Source organism: Ochotona princeps, chromosome 3 (genome assembly GCF_030435755.1).
Source record: "Ochotona princeps isolate mOchPri1 chromosome 3, mOchPri1.hap1, whole genome shotgun sequence".
NCBI lineage: Eukaryota > Metazoa > Chordata > Mammalia > Lagomorpha > Ochotonidae > Ochotona > Ochotona princeps.
In genome coordinates, this window is record NC_080834.1 from 109,128,107 (window position 1) to 109,134,871 (window position 6,765).

Consider the following 6,765-nt stretch of genomic DNA (forward strand, 5'->3'; position numbering starts at 1 on the left):
ACCAAACCGCCCAGCTCAGCCCTGGAGGGCAGAAGAGACCGGGAAGACCTAATCGGCCATGATGGCGATTACATAATAAAGACTGCGCACGCAAACCCCCAGAGGCTCCCAAGAAATGAGCCTGTGCCTCTCTGTCCTAGAAGATGCCTCTCCTCTTCCCTTTGTGAAGATCACTAAAAATGTTTCTTAAAGACCAAGATGTCTCCGGTAGAACCAGAGGTCACTTAAGGATGATTTATAAGTGCGCCCCCAAGCCAAAATGAATCCCGCATCGATATCTAAAGTGCATCTGCATCCAGCGCCGCAAAAATCTCCTGATCTGTTCCTAATTGGTGCCCAGAGGACGCTCCCCACCGCGCCCCAAGCCGGGCGCCCTGCAGCCGCCCCTCCCCGAGGCCGCCAGGCGCCCGGCTCGGGCCCTTTCTTGGGCAGCCCGAGTGCTCCTCTCTTAGAGAATGCCAGGTACTCTGGAAAGTAGCCGTGTAATAATACACAAACCCCTGATGATGTCAGCGTGTTATTGACTTTCCAAGTCTGAATGACTGAGCAGTGGAGCGGGGGTGGGGCGCGATCCATCCGGCAGCGCGGGGACCGGCCAAGCGAAAATGGGCTCGCGGGCCGGCGGGGGAGGGGCGCCCGGCAGCCGCCCGGCGCTGAGCTCTGCAGCCGCGTCGGGGTCGCAGCCGCCGGGGTCCGGGGGGGCTCGGGCTCCTGCTCCTCCATCACGAACGTTTGGTCAAAAAAAAAACAAAACTCCTCAGGCAGAAACCACTGAGGCCGCCTCCTGCCCCCTCCTCCACGCCGTCCCCTCCCCCCTCCCCGGAAGCGTTGACCACGTGGCAGAGAGCTGGGCTACAAAGCCGGGAGCTGAGGCGCGGGTGGGGGAGGGGAGACCTGCCCGCCCCCTCCCCCACCCGCACCCCCACCCCCACGGCTGCGGGGCTCCAGGGCACCCCTCAGAGGCTGCGGCCTCAGCGGCCTTGGCATTTCATGGCCGTGATCTGCCTGGTGTATGGGACCGGCAGTGCGGTGCGGTTCTAAGCTCCTGTTCGCGCCCTGCAAATGGACTCCAGGGCCATCTGTCATCTTCAAGGCTAGGTGTGAACCGGGCCGGGTTGTCCTTAAATGGAATTGCAGTTGAAGGCCGGGATGTGGAGAGCAGCTCTCCAACCCGGGGCGTGGCTTTCCCACCCCTACCCGCACCCCGGGCTTGGGGCCTTGCAGTGCAGGCCTGGCGCGCCCCAGGCCGCGGAGCAGGACCCCCGACTGCGGAGCAGGACCCCCGGCCCACAGCCCGCACGCCGGGCTGCTCCTCCCCCGGGGCCGGCCCTGTTCTCCCCGAGCTGAGGGGTGGGGTGGGTGCAGGGCCTCCTGTGGGGTGCCAGCAGCCGCGGAGGCTTTGGAGCCGGGTGCTTCAGCTCGCTCTTTCTGCAGCCTGCATCTGTGAAATGGGGGCAGCAGCCGGTCCCCTGGGTGGAGGCCAGCCCCCTCGCCAGGCTCGGGGCCCCCCAGCCGCAGGGCGACCGCCGGGCGTGGCGGCGGGAGGGAGTGGCTGCCGGGCCTCCGACCTCAGCCGTACCAGGCACGGCCCTGCCCCCACCGGGTCCCGGGTCGGGAGTCCGCGAGCAGAGCCCGGCCTAATGCATTCGCTGGTCCTCTTTGGGGGAACTTTGCTAGTGGAAAACACAGCTTTTTTCCCCCAGGGCTAAAGCGGCAGTCTTGTGTACTGGGGAGCCCGCTTCCCCGGAACTCTGTGGGAAGGCAGGCCCAGAGCAGGATGGAGAAAGGCATGGCCGTTGGTACAGGCTGCCCGCCACGGGGCACTTGCGACAACACCACAGGTTTTGCAACACACTCTCCTTATGACTTAACCTAATTTGTGTCTTGTTACCTGCATCCAGGCCAAAAAAGGTGTAGTCTAACTTACACAAAACTCACTCCCCATCTCCCACAGTACACCCCGCCCCAGAGGGCAATGCTGCGTCTTATGTCACCGAGGTCTATATAGTTTTCAGTGCCCCCACCCCCAGCACTAGGGTGCTTAATAAGTGCTTTTTGAAATGCTCTGAGCCAAGTCTGAGTGGTCAGGAAGTGTGCTACTGGTGGCTGCTTGAGCAGGAGTCGGCGGGGTTAATTTAAAGGGGCTATAATATCCAAGGCTAGGGTCTCCTAGTGGCCCCTCTTATTCCTCCCTAGTGGTATTTAGGATTTACCCAAGTGATTTGAAAGAGAAAGAAACTCCCCCCCCCACCCACTGCACTTAATTTTAAAAAATCCTGGAGACAAGGAGTGAATTGTGGAGCTTCCCGAGTCCCCCGGGGTTTGGTTGGGAGCAGACTGAGATAATGTACAGCGTTGGGCATTTGGGGGACAGCAGCTCCGCAGCTGATTAAGCATATAGTGGCTTAACCTCCTGTTCCCCCCCCCCATCATTTGTTTCCAACAGGTTTTTTTCCACTTCATGAGTCACTTCCAGTCAGATTCAAAGACAAAAGGCGGCCAATTGTGTGTGGGTGAGTCAAGGGTCCCACCCTGCCTCCCCTTGAACACCCGGTTGGCCGCACTCCATCAGCCGGGAGCCCTCCAGGCTGCTGGGTAACCGAGGAAGCCGGGCTGTGCCCTCCCATCTGGCTGCCGATCCCTGCACGGGTCGCACACCTGGGGGGGGCGGGAGGAGGAGGACTTCCTGGCCAGACTGCTCAGTTCCACGTTGTTCCTCGGCACCCCGCTGGCTGAGAGCTATAGAGGTGAGAGTATAAAAGGAGGCCAGACCCGCCAGCAATGAATCAGATAATGAAGGACAAAGCCATTAGCTGTACCTGCAGGGCTAAGGGAGAGTAAAGCCCACGGCCTGGAACATCATCTCCATTGCCCTCCGGTTTCCCAGCCAGCTCCCTAACCGCTCTCTCCTCCGATTGCCTTCACTTCCTAGATAAGGGTTCCAGGAGCTCCTGGCTGCTCCCACCAAGGGCACAAGTTTTGATTCCTTTTTCTTTGGACATCCTGTCTGGCGCTCCTTTACCGGCCGCCCCTAAAACACTTGTGTCCGTGCGTTCCCCAAAGCCAGTCTCTCCTTCTGACCCATCAAAGAGTGAAAGTCAGACTCCTTGCCCAGGCCTCCTGTCCTCTACCCCAGGTACCCGTTCATTCTACCATCCCCCAGCTGAGGCCACAGCAACGACCAGAGCTGGTTCCTTCTGCCTGGAAGGCTTTGCCGGCCCTTTCTGTGACTAGCTTTTCACATTTATCTTAGTCAGCTCAAGCTCTTGTAACAAAACGCCATACCCAGCAGAAATTTATTTTTCACGGGCTGAATGTTGCAAAGTCGAAGATCCAGGCACTCGCTGATTTGGTTCCGGGGAAGGGCCCTTTTGTGATTTGTAGGTTCTCTCTCAAAAAGAGAGAAGTAATTTTTGTATATGTGTGTATATATATATGTATATATGTACATGTATATATATACATATACACACAGAGAGAGATACATGTATCCAAAAACCAGAGTTACAGAGAGAAGGAGCGATCTTCCATCTGCTGGTTCACTCCTCATATGGGTGTAAGAGCTAATGGCTGGAGCCAGGTTGAAGAGAGCAGCCAGGAGCTTCATCCAGGTCTCCCACATGTTGGCAGAGACCCAAGTACTTGGACCATCCTCTGATGCTCCTCCCAGGCCACTAGCAGGGAGCCGAATTAGAAATGGGGCAGCCAGTACTTGAACTGGCACCGATATGGGATGCTGGCATTGTGGGAGGCTTTACCCACCATAGCACAATGTTAGTCCCCCTGCCATCTCTTCTAATTCTAATTCCTGAAGGTTCCACTCTTATGACCTAGTTTTGTCTCAAAGGCTACACCCTCACCTGCCATCACTAAGGATTCAGGCTGCATTATATGAATTTGATACACAAACATTCCCTTTATAACAATGTCCATCTGGTTTCAATTCAGTGATCACCTCCACAGGGAGGTCTTCCGTAGCTACCACATCCCACATCCTCGTGCCCTGTCCAGTCTGTGCCCTGCACGGCTCACCTATCAGTGAACAGCTACCCTTTTTTCCTTGTATACTGTTATCATCTCAGTCTCCCCGTTGGATCACCACCTCCTGGAAGGCAGGGATCTTGTCAGATTTCCCTCACTGTTCGTTGATGAGTGTTTTTTCACAATAGGAACAGCACAAGTGCTTTTTGATGAAGCAATGCAGACAGTACATGGAGCTCGGTACAGATATCATCATGTGAGCGTCTCAAGAAGAACCAGACGTTCACCAGGCGGCCTGGATGGGAAGGGTTTTTTTGGCAAAGGTGGGAGAGTTTCAGACCACTCAGCGTCTGGTACCCAACTTGCTCCAGTAGCTCCTGCCTTCCTACTCTGCTTTCCATCCAGCTGGCCAGGTCGCAGAAGTTGGGGAGACTCATGATTTTCGTGCTTCTGTAGTTTACAGTTCTTCACCAGTCAAGCATTTGCCCCTACCATGCCAACAAAACTGCTCTCTTCTCCAGGCAATCTGATGCCATCCGCTTTTGCTAAATCCAATGAGTTCTAGGATCATCCCAGTTGAACTATCAGCAACATCACATATGATTGATTACCGATCACTTCCGGAAACACTTTCTCCACCTGACGGCTGAGACATTGCCCTTGACTGATTTTCTCCTTGCTTATTAACTCTTCTTCCTAATCTCTTTGTTAAGTTCTCTGCCCATGTTCTGTCATCCAACAGTTAAAATACCCCATGTTTCGATCCTATGGAGTGCATGTCTTAAGATGCAATTGTTTGGGCTTGGCGGCATGGCCTAGTGGCTAAGGTCCTCGCCTTGATCCCATATGGCCGCTGGTTCTGATCCCGGCGGCTCCACTTCCTCTCTATCTCTCCTCCTCTCAGTATATCTGACTTTGTAATAAAAATAAAATAAATCTTTAAAAAAAAAAGATGCAATTGTTTATCTGAGTAAAAGGCAGAGTGAAGAAAATAAATATCTTCTATCCGCTGGTTGGTTCTTTCATGGGTTCACTCCCCTATATATCCTCAACACCCATGGCAAAGCCTAAAACCAACAACTACATCCAGCTCCCCCTTGCAAGTAACAGGAACCCAAGATCTTGAGCTACCACCTGCTTCCTCCAAAGAACATTAGCAGGAAGCTGGATTGGAAGCAGAAGTAGCCAGGACTCCAACCCACACGAAAAAGGGATGTGGGAGTCCCTTGTGGCACTCTAACCCCCGGACTATAAACACCTCCCCCTGTGCTTCAAAATAGATTCCTAATCTGATCACCTCTTAGCCCTCCACTGCCGTGACCCTCACCCGTAATCCTGTGTCCTGATTACTGCGGTGGCCTCCTAGCTGATCTCCCACTTGCGTGCTTCATCCACAAGGCAGCAGCCACGAGGGGTTCTTGGAAAACACCAGTTAAGGCATGGCATTTCTCTGAAGAAAACCTTGCAGTTGCTTTCCGTTTCACTCAGTGTCAAAGCCAAAATCCTGATTCTGGCATTCAGGACCCTACTATATCTGATCCCACTGCCTCCCTGCCCCACCCCCAATTGCTTCAAGTCTCCTGCTTTCTCACGGCCTTCCAACACACCAGCTTTTCTGCTGTGCCTTAAACACTATGGCCACTTCCTTTTTCCGGACATTTGAGACAGCCATTGGCTCTGTGTGGAAAACTGTTCTCTAAGATGTCTGGATGACTTGCTGTGAGCATCGGTTAACTGCTATTTCAGTAATGCTGCATAAGTGAAGCATTCCCTTCCCTTTGCAGAGGGGGCTGGCTCTGGGTAAAATGCAGCTCCTCTTCCCATCGCCTGCACAGCGAACAAGCCTTTCCGCTCATTTTTTTTTTCCTTTAGTTCTCATCACTCTCCAGTATGCTGTATAATGTTTATCGGATTTCCCCCCCCACCACCACCAAATGCAGGCCCTGTTTTATTTGCTGTTCTATCCCCAGCACTGAGAACAATGCCCAAACCTCTTTCGTCAGCATGCTTTAAATATTTGCTGAATACATAGCGAATCCGAGAGTGAAAATTCACAAACGAGTGTCTCAAATTTGCTATAGAAGAGTGGGCAATAGTCACAGCAGAAATGCAATGGGAGAATAAGTCGAGGACCTTAGAAGCTCTTGCCTGCTCTGCTTAGTTGTTTGGATTTTATCCTAGAGGCAGTGGAATAGCATTGACTGCTTTAAGCCATAAAGTCTCATATGATGCCGAATGTGCCTAAAATGGCTCTGAGAACATCGTGGAATAGAGCAGGGTACGGCCTGGTGGCCCAGAGCCCAGGTGGCAGGCTGGGCAGCTGGACGGAGGAATAGGAAACTCGATTTCAGCCTTTCGATGCAAGCTGTGTGAGCAGTTGCTAACTTTGCTCATTGGCCTACCAGACAAGAACGCCCAGTGTGTGCCAGAAAGAAAATCTGAAACCTGAATGTTGGGAAGCAGGCCCTGAGAGCCAGATGTCTCTCTATGAGAGCCTCGGACTGTGGGTGTCACTTGAGTGTGTACTGTGAGAGTGATCATTGCTCAGCCTTACATGGCACCATGGAGCTTACAAAGGATTTTCACAACTGTTTCATCTAAAGACACACATCCAAAGTACTCTAGGCAGTATGTTTAAGTACCTAGCCACTTTACTGGCTAAGAAAGACAATAAATAACACTTAAATCCCGAAACACACAAGAAAACTTTTCTGGTGGATTGCTGACAATATATGATTAGAATGCAGCCTGGGGCCCTGCTCTTCTCCTTATCACAAACACCAC

At 53.1% G+C, this 6,765-nt stretch overlaps 1 long non-coding RNA gene across 1 annotated transcript; it reads left to right on the plus strand.

The window, feature by feature from the left end:
• The first annotated feature begins 974 nt into the window (after positions 1-974).
• On the plus strand, positions 975-3,012 carry LOC131479838 (uncharacterized). The gene is made up of 3 exons (XR_009245132.1): positions 975-1,100; positions 2,447-2,517; positions 2,938-3,012. It is a non-coding gene; the product is annotated as an uncharacterized LOC131479838 (long non-coding RNA).
• Positions 3,013-6,765: the final 3,753 nt, after the last annotated feature.